This window comes from Herpailurus yagouaroundi, unplaced genomic scaffold (assembly GCF_014898765.1).
Source record: "Herpailurus yagouaroundi ecotype Mexico unplaced genomic scaffold, PumYag 205, whole genome shotgun sequence".
In the NCBI taxonomy this organism is placed as follows: Eukaryota; Metazoa; Chordata; class Mammalia; order Carnivora; family Felidae; genus Herpailurus; species Herpailurus yagouaroundi.
The window spans coordinates 2,779,429-2,795,512 of record NW_024412436.1 but is presented as its reverse complement, the minus strand read 5'-3'; the positions used below and the strand labels follow the sequence as shown (position 1 = coordinate 2,795,512).

Here is a 16,084-nt window from a genome sequence, read left to right as displayed (position 1 = left end):
CACACACACACACACACACACACACACACATTTTCTTTTCAGCCTGATGCATTTTTTCTTCACGGCACTTACCATCATCTGACACCTACCACACACAGAGTAGGGAAAGCAGGGATTTTTGTTTTTTTCATCATCATTATTATTATTATATTATTATATTATATTATTATATCATCATTATTATTACCTCGAATGTACCTGTTCACAGGAGGCGAGCGACTGCCTCACCATAGGTCCTCAACTATTTGTTGAATGCAAGCTTGAACGAATTGAGGAACTGTAAGTTGCTGACAGAAAATCCTAGAGGAAAATAAAAATAATACAAGATTGTTCTTGTGTTTGAGGAGAAACCAAACCAAAACAAAGCAAACAACTATTGGGGAAGAATTAAAATGTGTATTGGAGATGTTTGTTAGCCAAGCGTTATATTTAAATTGTTTTGTAAGTTTACAATGAAAACCCAAGACCTGCCTCCCACTCTTGACAAAATCTCTAGTTAAATTTACAATGAGTGGATTTAGGGGGCAAATGTGAAATAGGCTGAGTTCTACAGCAAGTCTGACAAGGGAAATGCAGAGTCAAACAGCAAAGCACTTATAAAATAAATTTTTTAAAGGCACTTGTGGATTCTTCAGTTCTTAATCATAGATAAAGTTGTAAAGAATGATTCACCACCTGGGGCACCTGGGTGGCTCAGTCGGTTAAGCTTCTGACTTTGGCTCAAGTCATGATCTCATGGTTCATGGGTTGGAGCCCTGTGTGAAGCTCCACGAGACACAGATTCTGTGCCTCCCTCTCTTTCTCTGCCCTTCCCCCACTTGTGCCCGCTCTCTCTCAAAAATAAATAAACATTAAAAAAAGGATTCATCACTCATGATTATGAGTACATGATTTTTCATTTATACACATTATAGGTATAATTACTATACTTTTCAGAGCCACACAAGAGATATAAGAAGAAAATGAATTTTATCATGGCAGACACTAGAACAATATAAATAACCAAAGCCACTGAAGGTAATTGAATGATAAGTTAAAGTATTAAAATTTATAAACCATTCAAGTACTAAATCCATAAACTCTTGAAAGGCATATTGGAAATAGCAGGCTAAGCTCATGATTAATGAAGACAATTTGACATGATCATATTTTCTATTTGAAAGTTTTATACTAAAATCAATGTAGTTCCTTCTTTATCCTGACTAGGTAAGACTGAGAACACCATAAAATGAGTATCTTCACAGGAAGGCATTTTCCCATCAGCATAATAACACATTTTACAGATTCCTAGATTACGGTAGTAGTAAAAATTCTAGTTGATTGCTTATTAGTTCAAGGTTTCTGTCCAATGAAATTGATAGTTACTATATCTTCTTTTTTTAATTCTTTTAACAGTTTATTTATTTTTGAGAGAGACAGGGAGAGTGAGCAGGGGAGGGGCAGAGAGAGAGGGAGAGAGAGAATCCCAAGCAGGCTCTGCAAGAGATCATGACCTGAGCAGAAACCAAGAGTCAGATGCTTTTTTTTAAAACATTTATTCATTTTTGACAGTGAGAGAGACAGTGCATAAGCAGGGGAGGGACAGAGAGAGGGAGATACAGCATCCGCAGCAGGCTCCAGGCTCTGAGCTGTCAGCACAGGGCCCAACATGGGGCTCAAACTCACAAACTGCGAGCTCGTGACCTGAGCTGAAGTCGGACGCTTAACCGACTGAGCCACCCAGGTGCCCCTAGATGCTTTTTAAAAAAATGTTTATTTATTTTTGAGAAAGAGAGAGACAGACTGTGAGCAGGGGAGGAGCAGAGAGAGAGGGAGACACAGAATCTGAAGTAGGCTCCAAGGCTCCAAGCTGTCAGCACAGAGAGCCAGGTGGGGTTTGAACCGATGAACCGTGAGATCATGACCTGAGCTGAAGTTGGATGCTTAACCGACTGAGCCTAGAGTCAGATGCTTAACCGACTGAGCCACCCAGGTGCCCCAGTATCTTCTTGATTCTACGATGCCTTTGACAGTCATATACACTATTAATTTAACAACAACTGTGGACACAAGAATAAGTAAACAAATGTAGTAAATATTCACATTGAATATGAGATGCATTCCAACTATGAGAAAGGTCAATTTCAGGCAAAGTGCATCCTATCATTGTGGAAATACTGTGCTATGAAAATAGAAGATTTGAATTCAGCACGTTCATTGCTTCCTGGTTTTGAAACCTGTATTTTGAAAACTGAATCTTTTTGGCTCAATTGTCTGACTCTAGAAGACCATTCTCTTCTTCTTTGTGAGGCAGAGGAAAGGAGGACTGAGGAAGGGAAGAGCAGACCAGATGATCTTTGAAGGAACCCTACAGCTCTAAGGTTGTGGTTCTATGTTTCTTGACAATACAATTACTAGAAGAAGAAGATTCTAATGTGACTAATTCATGCAAACACTTGTGTTGATTTTCATTCTGATCCAAATCTTGATCACACTTCTTACAGAATTTCTACCTTTGTAGCCCCTGATTTTAAGAGGGCCCCTGAAGTTTTTGATTTTAGAGGTCGGTAAGTCATTCTTTCTACATAAAATCTTCGATGACAAGCTCCAATAGCCAAGGTAGACACAGCTTCCAATGAGCAGGACGGCAGCCCCACTTCTAATAAGTTAATCCAATGGTTTTTGTCATGAGCAAAACAAGAAATCATGTTTTTAATCATACTAAAAGGTCTCTGCATCTTGTTAACATCTGGAGTTCAATCACTTCTGTGCTAAAAACTGGGGAATGCTTCAGCAGGGCATAAATCTTGCCCCTCATTGTACATGCGATCCAGATGCTGGAGGAGAATTAACGTTCGTTTGTAACACATCTGGTGTCGGCAGCTTTGAGTAAACTCTAATAGAAAGAGTGCGGAACTAACGTGGCATTACACCTTCCCTCGGGCCAGGGGTTCTAGACTGAAGGTAAAAGCCTGCAGGTGTCCCTTGGGGCTTAGCAATAAACTGCACTAATCAGCTCTGGCATTGTGTTAAGTGCAGGGTGTTTTGAATTTTCCACAGAAATTTCACAGCCCAGTAATTCTACATTCCAACTGTCTGCTTTTGACAACTCTTTAGATGTGCCACCATCTTGAAACTCCAAATAAAGGGAAGGCCCAGAATCACTGTCAGGGTTAGGCTATCCCAAAAGATGGGAAAGGGCAGATCGCGACCAGAGCAGTTGTGAACCAGTAACAGGATGCGGCTAACTGTAGGTATCAGAGGTGGCTTCAGTTCTGTCAAGAAAGGCAGTCCCCGGTAGAGTTGAAAGAGCATTGAACTTGAATTGGGACATCTGAGCTTAAGTCCCACCTCAGTATGTGTGCAGAAGTCCAAAATTACCTGGGTCACGGTTTCTCACAAGGATATCTGAGAGCCAAATAAGATGATGGCTTTTTGTAACAAATGGCTCAAGTACTAAATTCTTAGGATAGCATTTTAATTCACTTTGTAGTATAGCTTTCCTTTCCAAACTCCTTTATCCTCCATATACACTTGGTATTTAAATTACCACAAGTATCTTGCTTTTCAAAAGCCTATTGCATTCTTTTGTGCTTTGGAGACTTTATCCAGGCTACCCCTATGGGTTTTCTTTGCCTCAGTTCTTTTGCCGACCTGTGATTTCCCACTAAGCCCTATGTCTTCTTCTCCACACTCACACATGTCTCTATGATAGCACTTTGTGCGGAACATCATATATTGTCCACTGTTTTTTTTGTTTTTTGTTTTTTTTGTGCCTATCTCCTTGGCTACACTTTGATCCTGCTTCATGAGAATCTGGGAAAGAAAAGGTGATATCTATTGGAAGTACTTAAATAACTCTGCAGGATACATTTCATTTGTTGCAGATGGCCTCTGATTACATCACACTTCCAGGAGAAAAGTATTTATGATAGTCAAATGATAGGGCATAGAAATGCTACTGGGTAATTGGAGGGTTTATGTTAGGATTTAAAAGAACATCTAGTTAACCATGGAAGTGTTTGTATGATAGCATTGTGCTCTGTTGGGGGCCAGGCTCTGAGGTCAGGGAAGTAGGATGCTTGCCCCACAGGAGCATCTAGAGAAAGATCAGATTCACATTCCCCCATTCACACTCTGCCCGGCTCTTGTGCTCATTGAGGGAAATTGTGGGTGAAGCCTTCCACCCTATTCTAAGTGTTCTTTAAGTTGGTTGAATTTTATGAGTTAAATGTGCATATGACGTGATTTCACCAATCATATGTTTTGAATTTGGTATTTGTAACTATAAGTAGAATGCCAGAAGAAGCTACTTTCCAATTTAGACTTGAAAACTGCCATACCACCAAGTGAATCATATAGCCTAAAAGAGATAAGACATGAACATTGATACACATTTATAATCTCATTACAAGAAAAAAATGTGAACTAAAACAGTAAGATTGACAAGAGTACTGATGCCTTAAAGAGACAGATCTCTAGCAGTGATAAGATCCTGAGAACTGCCCTTTGCTTTTGAATAGCATGTATATTTCCCCCAATACTTTTTTTTTTAATTTTTTTTTCAACGTTTATTTATTTTTGGGACAGAGAGAGACAGAGCATGAACGGGGGAGGGGCAGAGAGAGAGGGAGACACAGAATCGGAAACAGGCTCCAGGCTCTGAGCCATCAGCCCAGAGCCCGACGCGGGGCTCGAACTCACGGACCGTGAGATCGTGACCTGGCTGAAGTCGGACGCTTAACCGACTGTGCCACCCAGGCGCCCCCCCCCCCCCAGTACTTTTGTATGTGAGTCATTCAAGTCATTCATGCATTTGTGTTCTCTGCCCACCTGTAAAGTAATGCTCTAGATCAAGCCTAGGGAAGAAGGAAAACCAAAAAATGATTACATCCATCTAAAAATAGCCAGACAGGAATCATCAGCTGTTCAAAAGAAAAGTTATTTCTAAGTATACTTATAAATGCTTATTGTAGAAATACTTAGATTGAACAAGACATCTTCAATTCAGGTTGGATTGATAAGTAACTAATAGAAGACAAAACCATCGATGTGCTGAAGACACACACACACACAGACACGCTGACCGAATTCACAACCGATACGACTTTAAGAAACACTAAAGAACATATTTTAAGCTGAAGGAAAATAAGAACAGTTACAAGTGCAAGAAGCAACCAACAGTTGTGGAAAGGGTAAATATGTACATAAATATAAAAGAATATTAACTGTTTAAAATAACAATAATGATAATTTCTTGTGAGGCTTACGACATGTAGAAGCACAGGACAATAGCAAAACAGTATAGGCAACAATGGAGATATACTGTTTTAAACTTCTTGCATTGTTGAAAAAGCAGTAAGTAGATTTTTTAAGTGAACTCTTTCATCCCCATCATGTGTTTAAACCATCCCCCCACCACCTCCCTTCTGGTAACCATCAATTTGTTCTCTATAGTTAGGAGTCTATTTCTTGGTTTCTCTCTCTCCCTCTCTTTTTTCCTTTGGTCATTTGTTACATTTTTAAATTCTACATATGAGTGAAATCACATGGTATTTGTCTTTCTCTGACTGACTTACATTACTTAGCATTATACTCTCTAGCCCCATCCATATTGTTGCAAATGACAAGATTTCATCCCTTTTAATGGCTGAATAATACTCCAATGTGTGTGTGTGTGTGTGTGTGTGTGTGTGAGAGAGAGAGAGAGAGAGAGAGAGAGAGAGAGAGAGAGAGAGAGAGAGTTCTTCTTTATCCATTCATCTATTGATGAACACTTGGGCTGCTTCCATAATTTGGCTACTGTAAATAATGCTGCTATAAACATAGAAGTGCATGTATCCCTTTGAATTAGTGTTTTTGTATTTTGGGAGTAAATATTCAGTAGTGCAATAACTTTGTGAGGAACCTCCATACTATTTTCCAGAGTGGCTGCATCACTTTGCATTCCCACCAACAGTGCACAAAGGTTTCTTTTTCTCCAAATCCTCGCCAACACCTGTTATTTCTTGTGTTTTTTATTTTAGCCATTCTGACAGGTGTGAGGTAATATCTCATTGTAGTTTTGATTTTCATTTCCTCGATGATGAGTGATGTTGAGCATCTTTTGATGTGTCTGGTGGCCATCTGGAGGTCTTCTTTGGAGAAATGTCTGTTCATTTCTTCTAACCATTTTTTAATTGGGTTATTTGTTTCTTGGGTGTTGAGTTGTATCAGTTCCTTATATATTTTGGATATTAACCCCTTATTGGATGTGTGATTTGCAAGTATCTTCTTCCATTCTGCAGGTTGACTTTTAGTTTTGTTGATTCTTTTGCTGTGCAGAAGCTTTTTATTTTGATGTAGTTCCAATAGTTTATTTTTTTCTTTTCTTTCCCTTGCCTGAGGAGGCATATCTAGAAAAAATACTAGTATGGCTGATGTCAGAGACATTACTGTCTGTGTTCTCTTCTAGGATTTTCACAGCTTCAGGTCTCACATTTAGGTCTTAAATCCATTTCTAACTTATTTCACGTATGGTGTAAGAAAGCGGTCCAGTTTTCTTCTCTTACACGTAGCTGACCAGTTTTCCCAAGACCATTTGTTGAAGAGACCGTCATTTTCCCATTGCATATTCTTTCCTCCTTTGTTGAAAATTAATTGACTATGTAACTGTGGGTTTGTTTCTATGCTTTCTATTCTGTTCCATTGATCTATGTGTCTATTTTGTGCCAGTACCATTCTGTGTTAATTACTATCGCTTTATAATATAACTTGGAGTCTGGAATTGTGGTGCCTCCACTTTTGCTATTCAAAGACTTTGCTTTTTCAAGATTGCCTTGGCGATTTGGGATCTTTTATGGTTCTATACACATTTTAGGATTGTTTGGTCTACCTCTGTGAAAAAGTGCTATTGCTATTTTGATACAAATTGCATTAAATGTGAGGATTGCTTTGGGGAGTACAGACGTTTTAACAATATTGGTTCTTCAACCCATGAGCGTGGAATGTCTTTCCATTTCTTCGTGTCATCTTAAATTTCTTTCATCAGTGTTTTATACTTTTTCAGAGTACAGATCTTTCACCTCCTTGGTTAAATTTATTCCTAGGTATTTTATTACTTTTGGTGCAGTTGTAAAAGGGATTGTTTTCTTAATTTCTCTTTTTGTGGCTTATTAGTGTGTAGAAAGGCAACAGATTTGTGTACAATGATTTTATATCTTGCAACTTTACTGAATTCATTTATCAGTTCTAGTAGTTTTCTGGTGGAGTCTTCAGGGTTTTCTATATATAGTACCATGTCATCTGCAAATAATAAAAGTTTTATTTCTTCCTTACCAATTTGGACGCCTTTTATTTCTTTTTGTTGTCTGATTGCTGTGGCTAGGACTTCCAGTACTATGTTGAATAAAAGTGGTCAGAGTGGATATCCTTGTCTTGTTCCTAATCTTAGGGGAAAAGCTTTTAGTTTTTCACTGTTTAAGATGATGTTAGCTGTGGGTTTTCATATATAGCCTTTATTACGTTGAGGCATGCTCCCTCTAGACCTACTTTGTTGAAGGTTTTTATCATGAATGGATATCATACTTTGTCAAATGTTTCTTCTCCATCTGTTGAAATGATCATGTTTCTTAAAATCCTTTCTCTTACTGACATGATGTATCACGTTGATTGATATGCAAATACTGGACCACCCTTGCATCTTGGGAAAAAATCCCACTTGCTCCTGGTGAATGATTTTTTAAATGTATTGTTGAATTCACTTTGTTTTTTGTTAAAGATATCTGCATCTATGTTCATCAAAGATATTGGCCTGCAATTCTTTTTTTGTGGTGTCTACCTGACTTTGATACCAGGGTAATACTGGCCTCATAGAATGAATATGGAGGTTTTCCTTCCTTTCCTATTTTTTTTGGAATAGTTTGAGAAGAATAGCTATTAACTCTCCTTTAAATGTTGGGTAGGATTTGCCTGTGAAGCCATCTGGTCCAGGACTTTATTTGTTGGGAGTTTTTCATTTGCTGATTCAATTTCATTGCTGGTAATCGTTCTGTTCAAATATTGTTTCTTCCCAAAGCAGTAAACGATGTATTAAGATAGACCATACTAAGTTGTGCCTTGTAGTTTTCAGGGTAACCACCAAAACAAGGACATTAAAAACTGTAACAAAAGTCTAACAGAGGGATAAAAAGGAGTATTTTTTTAATTGATTTTTATAAAGGAAGGCAGGAAAGGAATAATTTTAAAAAAATAGAAAAAGGGGAAAATAGAAAACAAATAGCAAGATGGTAGACCAAAACCTAGGATTTCCAGACTGGACTTTTAAAAAAATACAATTACAGCTGCTTATAAGAAACACACCAGAAACATAAAAATACTCAATGCTTCAAAAAACAGAAAAAAGACCATCCAAGCAAGCGTTAACCAAAAAGGAGTTGGTATGACTACACTGATATCAAAGTAGACTTTAAGGTGAGAAGAATTAAGAGAGATAAAGAGGTATATTTCATAACATTAAAAGGGTCAATTCATCATAAGAACACAGAAACCTGCCTAATCCCCAGCAAGTTTGATTTAAATAAACAAAGAAAAGGGAGATGGAGGGAGAAGGAGAAGGTAGGAATTGGGGGGGGGGGGGGGGGGGGAGAGCTCGCGGGGGCAGGGGCCAGGGGCCGCGCCGACCGGCCGCCGTGAGAAGGAGGGAGAGGGAGAGAGAGAGAACAAGTGCCCAATATCAAGATAATATGGGGGAAGTCATCACAAGCATTAGGATGAGAAGTATTAGAAATGACTTTGCACCAATAATTTAACAACTTAAATGGACAAATGTCTTAAAAAACATAGCTTAGTAAAGCTTATGATCAGGCAGACGAGAACCTTCTTGGTCATGCTATGCTCAGTCCATCAGAGCTGCATGAGCTGAATGCAGCTTACATTTTTCCTGCCTACAGGCCCACTGGGACCCGCACAGACCCTGCTGTGCCCAGGCTGCCTTGATGTACATTCTGATTCACCTGGGACTGAGAGATTTCCCAAGACACAGGACCTTTAGTACTAAAACCAGGAAAGTCCCAAACAAACCAAGATGATTTCATCAGCCAGTGCCCTCCCTCTGGTGGAAGGGCTTAGCTCAGGAGCTGTCCATGTCTCTCCTGGCATCCTCAAGGGCTGAGCACATCAGTATCTCATAGCACACCTATGACCAGCTCTTAGCACGCCCATATCCTGTGGTGCAGCTTTGGGGAAGCTGACATATGATAACACCTTTAGAGAATTTCCCACCTAATTCACATCATGAAATGGCTTAATCATTGTTAATTGTCAGTAGTGATGGTATTCTCTGTATGAACTCAAAATATCAACATCTTACCCCTCACCCATGCATACATGTGTCTTCTATAGGGAACTTTATGTTCATATTCCCAGTTATCTACAGCTACTCTTGCCAAGCTTGCATCCTCTACCTGTTCTAAAAAGTCTTCCTCCAGACAATAATTACTGTTCTTAAATGTGAACACAAACAGCTGTAATCCTATGCACCATCTAATCACTCTTGCATTAAATCAGTTAAGGGAAGATAATGGTGGAAGTCTCATATTCCCCTTTTTCTGCAGGTTGCATTTTTTTAATGAAGGAAAAAAACCCAACAACTCCTACACAGACCTTTCATTTCAGTTTACCCTGTGATCTTTTTCTGCCCTTGTTCATTTGATGTTTTCCCTTAGACAAGAAATTCAATAGTTAACTGCAGGGTGATTGCATGAGAAATAATTTGGCAAACATTCATTAAATAAGAGCTTAAAGCATTTGGCCCTCAATTCAATGATAGGTTTCTTCGCATTAAACAAGGGTAGCACAGGAAAGGAGGGCTGGAGACTGGGTTTAATCCTCTGGGCACTAGGTCATTTAAACTTCAAGAGTCAAAAACCAAAAGATATGAACAGTCACCCTCACTGGGGGAATCGTATCTGTTTCTGGACATAAGGCCAGGATTCATTTGAACATAAGCAACAGTCACTTGCCTCTTTTGCTTCCCCTACCTATTAAATCCCTTGAGTGATCAGCAAAGCTTGATTTGCTTCGGAGCAGCTGAGGCAAGGTCGCACCCTAGTCATCTCTCAAGCTCCCAATGCGTAATTCAATATAGGCTCTCAAACTTGGAATTGACTTGAAGTGTTTCAAATAAATCGGGACTCCCTCACTGCTTCTTAGCTGGGGCTCCAGAGATTTAAGCTGTCACCAGCCAAAGGAAGAACCTAGGTGTCACTGAAGACTGTTTCCTTAAGATAAAGGGCCATTTAATTCTGGAAATCACCAAAAGACGACACAGAAATTAAGCAGAAACATTGTCTTGAGCCTGAAAGGAAAAAACCTCTACACTATTATACCTCATTTTCTGGGTGAACGTTTTTCAGTAAAACAGTGGGAAGAGGCACCAAGGACAGCTGGGTTGGAGGAGACTTCCATACGAATATGAGTTTCTCAAAAATGACACAGATTCTCTTTAATCCGAAAAGGGGGAGACAAAATAAAAATGACCTGTTTACAAAAACATAAATAACTAAAGGTATATAGGGTATCTTCCTACCTTCAGAAAATTAGCTTGTATGGCAATATTTTAAACTGTGGTTTTTTTTTTTTTTTAATGAAAGGTCAAAAAGACATAAAAATTCCTCTCTGAATACACATCCCTGGTTAAACAGTAAAATGTTGTTTAAGGAGCCTTTAGATAAATTTATAGATAATGGATTGAATGTAAGTAAAGTCTGGAAAAAGTGGATTATGTGGCACTTTAAATTTCCTTTGGTCTGATGCAAGTACAGTAAAGTTGTGTTCTCTTCACTGGTTAATTTTTGCCTGGTGTACTTTTGTCTCTCAGTTTCAGACTTATGTCATTTGGTTTTATTTTGTAAACTGCCTATCATTAAAAGACTTTTTTCTAATGTTTATTTATGTCCAGAGAGAGAGAGGGAGAGAGAGAGAGAGAGAGAGACAGGGAGTGCGTGAGTGGGGAGAGGCAGAAAGAGAGGAGAGAGAGAGAATCCCAAGCAGTCTCCACATCCACTGCAGATTCCACCGTGGGGCTCAGTCTCAGGAACTGTGAGATAATGACCTGAACCCAAATCAAGAGTTGGATGCTCAATCAATTGAGCCACCCAGGCACCCCTAGAAGGCTCTTCTTTTTGAACTCATTTCCTTTTTGTATTTATATATTATAGATAAGCTCAGCTTTTTGACGCTAATTTATTTTGTTTCATTAATTATGAAATGTTTCTCTTCCTCCTCTCCTAACTTCCATGGGCTACATCACATTTCTCTTAATTTTTATTATATACTTTATTATTTTACCCATTGCCCTTTTTTATTTTTCCTTAAATACACAGTTTGCTTTAAAAAGGGGAGGAAGAAGTAGAATTTGTATTTGTTCCCAAATGAGATCAGTACTCCTAAAAATCCAAAATCCTCCCACGAGAGTAAGAAGTCAGTGTTATCTAGATTTCGATCTATGTTTAAAAAAAGAACAGTAATTATGGGCACCTGGGTGGCTCAGTTGGTTAAGCGTCTGACTCCTGATTTTGGCTCAGGTCATGATCTCACAGTTTGTGGACTGAGCCCTGCGACAGACTCTGTGCTGGGGATGAAGCCTGCTTGGGATTCTCTCCCTCCGCTCCCTGTGCCCCTCCTCCTGCTTGTGGGCTCTCTCCCTCTCAAAATAAATAAAGTTAAAAAAAAAAGCAATCATTATTGTTAACAAAATATCGGAATGACCAATGCATTTTACTGATGCTGACAGGTGCTTCTTGCATTCTGCTCTTAATGAGAAGACAGAATAGAATAGGAGCTAAGCGAGAACTCAGGCTCTACCATCAGCCTGACTAGATGCAAATCTACACCCCTGGTTTTCTATTTGTGTGACCTTGAGCAAACTGTTTCATTTCTCATCTGTAATATAGGGATAATAATGGCACCTACTTCATCAAGTTTTTTGTGAGGATTGAATTCTATTAGATATTTAAAACACTACAAATAATGCCTGGAACATGGCGATATTCATTAGCGTGGAGTATGTTTTTCTTGCTGGAATATATTTTTCATATTTCTTTCAGCAAAGGTATGATGAAAAAAAATTCTGAGCCTTTACCTCTTTGAAATAACTCTGTTTTGTCCCCATTCTTAAATATTTTTTTGGAATGAGTAATACAAATGACACAAAATTCAACAGGCACAGAAGGATCTGTTGTGAAAAGGAGATATGCATTCTACCTGTTTCTCCACCCAGTCAAGATCCTTAGTTGTCCTTACAGAAATAACCTATGTAACTACAGATCTGTGTATGTATACATGCACACGTGTGAGTCTGTGTATATGCATATGTACACATACATAGTATTGTCATACTTTTTAACACTAAATTACAATGTGCTACCCCTTCTCTTCAAACTTAAAAATGTCATTTCAGAGATAATGGTGTATCTAAACCTTACTCCTTTTAAGGGATCATATTATTCCATTGTATTTGTGTGCCTAACATTGACTTAGCCCCATATTAAACACTTAGATGGTTTAAAAACTCTTGTTGTTATAAACAATACTGAAACAAATATCCTCAGAAATACACACATTTAAGTGTGCTTGTAGGGTAACTTTCTACAAGCAGAGACATGAAGACAAAGCCCTCTATGCATTTATAATTTTGATATTTCTCTCTCTCTCTCAAAATAAATAAATAAAACTTAAAAAAGAAACTATAAATAAAATGGGAATGATAGTTATGTTTTATAATGCAAGAAAGTATGTTTCTCAAACATTATCTGACTTACTGGGGTAGGTCTACCAAATCTTTAAAAAATTGAAAATTCCAATGACATATAAACTGTTCCAAGGAATATTTTCTATTGAAGTCACAGATAAGACATAAATGCTCATTACCACTACTTTCATTTCACATTGTCTTGGAGATATCAGCCAACATAATTTTTTTTATTATTATTATTATGATGATGAAAATTATTGTCAAATTGGTTTCCACACAACACCCAGTGCTCATCCCAACCGGTGCCCTCAATACCCATCACCCACCCACCCCTTCCTCTCACCCCCCATAAACCCTCAGTTTGTTCTCAGTTTTTAGGAGTCTCTTATGTTTTGTCAGCCAACATAATTCAATAAGAAAAATAAACTAGGGTGTAAAAAGGAAAGAAAGTAAAATTATCGTCATTTGCAGATGATATGATTATATACCTGGAAAAAACAAAGGGATTAATTTTAAAAAGTATAACATCAATAAGAGAGCTCTGCAAGGTGACTGGGTAAAAAAAGCTATGTACAATGTCAGCCCATATACATATGAACGATTTCCAGTTAGATTATCTACAGGAGAAAAGATTCCACTTACAAAAGCAATAACAACAACAAAACCTAGGAAGATACTTAACCAGAAATAAATAAGATCAATATTAAGGAAGTTTAAAACTTCTCTTGAAAATGACAAGACACACTCAGACACACACACACACACACACACATGCACATATACACACTTACACATGAAGAAAAGCATAGAATGTGCTTGGAAAGAAATACCCAAAAATATTTAAAGAGTCAAAGCCACCCACGTTAATTCATAAATTTGATACATCTGTTTAGGTGTGGGACTAGACTACATGACTCTAAAGATCACCTAGAAAAATAAACAAATAAAAATAGCCAGAAATTTTCTGAAAAATTAAAGCAAGAGAACTATAACCACCAGATTTTGATACAAATTATAAATCTAATAAAAATTTAAAATTTGCTATTTGCACATGAATAGACAGACAAGCCTATAAAAAAAATCCAGAAATAGATGCAAACATACACAGCTATATATATGTAAAGATCCAAGAAACATTTCAAAATGGCATTGAAAATATGAATTATATAAAAATTTGTGATGGGAAAGCTGGATAGCCACCTGAAAAACATAAATTTGGAATCATAACTCTTACCAGAATAAATTTAAAATTTAAAATTTAAAACCAGAATAAAACTTGAGTGTATGATTTTAACCTTAAAAGTAGCAGAAGAAACCATGAAAAAAAAACTTTATTCCCTTAAGTGAGAAAAGCTTTTGTAAGTACAAACAAAATCCAGAAGCCATACAAAATTGATAAATTTGGCTATATAAAGATTTATTTATAAAACATTTTGTATGGCAAGAATCACAATAATCAAGTCAAGATCAAACAAAAAATTGAGAGAAATCGTTTGCATAAGAAACAAAAAACTGAATTCTCTAATATATAAAGAATCTCTACTAATCAATCAGGAAAAAAGCCAAAAACACCAACATTCCATTAGCCTAATATGCACAGAGTGTGAACAGACAGATCACAGAAAAGAAAAATACAGACAACTCTTAAATACATGACAAAATGCTCAAGGGTTGCTACTTTAAAGCACATTATAATAGCATTTTTTTAAGTCTAAAAGATTGGCAAAATTCAGAAAGTATGATACCTCTGTTTTGACTAGAGTTCAGGGAAACAAACACTCATCAAAATGCATCTCTCATCTATGTGCATCGAAATCAATAATACCTGTTTGCAGGGTTATTTTGACCATACTTACCAAGATTACAAATACACAAACCCTTTATCTGGCAATTCTACTTTTAAGGCTCCATCTTACAGATTTACTCACACATGTAATAAAGATTACTCACTGCAACTTTGTATGGAAAAGCAAAATATGATAACCACCAAAATACTCATCAGTTGAGTATTCCTTATGGGGCGCCCCGGTGGCCCAGTCGGTTAAGCGTTCAACTTCAGATCAGGTCATGATCTCACAGTTTGTGGGTTTGAGCCCCGCGCTGGAGCTCTGTGCTGACAGCTCAGAGCCGGAGCTGGAGCCTGCTTCGGATTCTTTGTCTCCCTCTCTCTCTGTCCCTCCCCTGCTTGCGCTCTGTCTCTCTTTCTCTCTCTCTCAAAAATAAATAAAAAAAAAAGAGTATTCCTTATATGAATTGTAGTATATACATATAATCATATATGATAAATAGTAAATAAAGAAAAAGAAAAGGGGTGCCTGGGTGGTTCAGTCAGTCAAGCTGCCGACTCTTGATTGGCTCAGGTCACGATCTCAGAGTTTGTGAGATTGAGACCCGAGCGGGGCTCTGCGCTGATGGCTCATGGGAGTCTGCTTGGGATTCTCTCCTTCTCTCTTTGCCCTTCCCCTGCTCACGCATTCTCTCTCTCTCTCTCTCTCTCTCTCTCTCTCTCAAAATAAAATAAATGAACATTAAAAAAAAGAAGGAAAGGAGTTTTATGTATAGATACGGATAATCTCCAAGGTATGTTTTTTTTTTTTTTTAATTTTTTTTTTCAGCGTTTATTTATTTTTGGGACAGAGAGAGACAGAGCATGAACGGGGGAGGAGCAGAGAGAGAGGGAGACACAGAATCGGAAACAGGCTCCAGGCTCTGAGCCATCAGCCCCGAGCCTGATGCGGGGCTCGAACTCACGGACCGCGAGATCGTGACCTGGCTGAAGTCAGACGCTTAACCGACTGCGCCACCCAGGCGCCCCTCCAAGGTATGTTTTTAAAGCGCAAAAAAAAAGGATACAGAATTTTGAGTGCGATATACAAACATTTAAGTAAAAGTTAACTGACAGATTGAGAGGAGCATAAAATATGCATCTTAATTCTGGCCGCTACAGTCCACATTTCAGTAGGACCAGACTACTTAGCACTCTCCACATACACCTTTTTGGCTGGAGCCACCAGACTCTTGGTTACATATTTCCCTGTGTAGAATATCCTTCATCCTTATTTTTGCTTCTCAGAATTCAACCCATCCTTAGATTCTCCTGTAAATTAATCTTTCGCCTCTTTTCTTTCAACATTACCATGTGAACCTGGGTTTTTTCCCTAATAAATGGCAGTAAAATCTATTAAATCTACATAACGCTGGAAGAAGAGAAGGGAGGGAAAAGGAACAGCTACTAAATACATGTCTGCCAGACACTTTAATGCCCTACGTCATTTAATTTTATAACAACCATAAAACTGAGGTTTTATTCCAGTTACAAATGCTGAAACTAGCTCGAGGAGATTAAAGAATGTTCCCAATGTCGCACATTAA

At 38.0% G+C, this 16,084-nt stretch overlaps 1 long non-coding RNA gene across 1 annotated transcript in view; it reads right to left on the bottom strand.

Annotated features, from left to right (window-relative positions):
- Positions 1-16,084, bottom strand: part of LOC121014972 (uncharacterized) — a 161,498-nt gene that overhangs the window by 103,931 nt on the left and 41,483 nt on the right. Inside the window, exon 4 of the long non-coding RNA XR_005783540.1 lies at positions 188-300. This is a non-coding gene — a long non-coding RNA (uncharacterized LOC121014972). The remainder of the gene's footprint in view (positions 1-187; positions 301-16,084) is intronic.